Genomic DNA, 2,137 nt, shown 5'->3' with positions numbered 1-2,137 from the left:
GATTGGAGCGACAACTTGACTTTTCAGTCAGGGCAGGAAGAGGTTGGCTCTGAGGACGACGGGTGTGAGAACACACAGGGTGATGATGACGAGGTTGGAGATCCCTCTTACTGTCAACCCACAGTCAGCCAGTCGATGAGGTCTGCAAAGGAGGTGGAGGAGGATGCTATTGATGATGAGGTTAGGTTGCGCCTTCCTGGACAGAGACGGAGTACTGGAAGCACGTCAACAACTGCATCCTCAACCACAACTCTGCCTCTGACTACAAGTCGTGGTGGCTCTTCAGGTCGCATGGGCTCTAAGCCCTGCATAGCCTGGGCATTTTTTCAGATCGATAAGGATGACCCAACTCGTGTTATCTGTAATATTTGTCACCAAAAGCTAAGTAGAGGCCAAAAAATCCATAGTTTGAGTACTTCATGCATGAACCGTCACATGGATATGAAGCATAAGTTGCAGTGGGAAGCTCACTGTGCTACAATGCGGCCTAGCGAGCCGGGCCAACCACCGTCTGCCCCATCTTGTGCATCCGCGGCCTCTTCATCCTCTGTGACTGGGGGGACAGCAGTCACACATGTTTTTGGACGCAGACCTGCCACCTCTTTACCCGCAACAGCCAGTGTGATTGGCAGGTCATCATTTCATTTGGAAGTGGAAACACCAGCTGGTGTTGAGCGCTCTCCGACATCGAGAGCACCACCTTTGGATCAAGGCAACCTAACTTTTCCGCCTGCATCTTCCTCACAATTGTATAGACCAGGCTCAACTATGAAAAATTAGGTGCCAGGAACACAATGTAATCTCCAGATTAGAACAAGGTTCCGGCACTCATAAATAGATGCTAGGAGTCAATAGATTAAATTCCAAACAAGTCCTTTTTATTGATTCTCCAATAGATTATTGCCCAATGTTTCAACCCCTCCGGGGTTTTCATCAGGGGCTTCAGATCAGCTGAAGTAATATCATAGAAATAAACAGAAACAGGTATAATATTAATACCAGACAAACAAAAAAGTGTAATAACACTGGAAAAACCAAAAAAGCCATGTATATCCTTCTAATCAATACAGTGGTTAATCATAACAAAGGAGAAAGAAAAATAAAAAAATATGAGAACAATAGACTCATATCCCATAAGACAAACTGATAATACAGATTATTATGCTATGAAATACATTAAAGCATGCTTATGAACATAGGCTTATGGGACATATATCTGCAATAGAATGTCACAAGGAAGAACAAAACCAAAATGGAGAAATAAATGAAAAAAGAAAATAACGTGAATGTGTAAAATACCTAAATTGTAGATTCCTATCCGATGTGAGTGGAGAGTCCTCAATAAAAGTAAAAGAATGTCCAGGCAGAAAATGCTGTTGCTGCTGACAGACAAAAAATGCCCATATAAAGCACTAATCTAATATTGAATCAAATATAATAAAGGTATACCTACCTATAAGTAAAAGTCTAGATGTATAACAAAGAGCAGGTGTAACAGTTGTTGCCACTAGGAATGACTAGGGAATGGTGCTTGCCAATCTGAAAAAGGAAGCGATTCCTAAATACTAAGGCTGTCAAAAATGCCAGAGATAAGAGCCATGTGGCAATAATAGCACGTACCTGTGTGTTTCAGAGTGCTGCTGGTGAAGATGCCTGTAGTGTACTATGTGTATGGCACTTAGGACTTAAATAGCGCGGTATCCTGCGCTACATTTCCTGTATCCGGAGTGGTGGAACTCGACTTCTGGTTTGGTGGAACGCAACATCCGGTTTCGTGGAACGCATCATCGCGCATGCGCGAGATGCGTATTTCCGGAATGGACCTAACTGTGGAACGCCAACCATGCGTTCCACTGCGAGAGTGAGAAATAGCACATAATCCACCACATACTAAATGAAAAAAGTGCATAGTGTTTATATGTTGTGTCCGTATGGAAGAAATCCTAGACAGAAAAAGTTAATGAGGAGAGAAGAGGAACCTAGAAAGGGGGAAGAGGGAAAAAAGGGGGGGGAAAGAATAAAAGGGGGGAGAGAAAATAATAAGACATGTACCCCATGGTATTTAATCACAAGAGAAAAATATTACAATGAATCTGGAAATTATATAATTCCGATGTGTAGGAATATAGGGCATCTT

Source organism: Phyllobates terribilis, unplaced genomic scaffold (assembly GCF_046119375.1).
Source record: "Phyllobates terribilis strain yellow unplaced genomic scaffold, ASM4611937v1 Scaffold_4__5_contigs__length_816908805, whole genome shotgun sequence".
NCBI classification, from domain to species: Eukaryota; Metazoa; Chordata; class Amphibia; order Anura; family Dendrobatidae; genus Phyllobates; species Phyllobates terribilis.
This window is presented reverse-complemented; position numbering follows the sequence as displayed.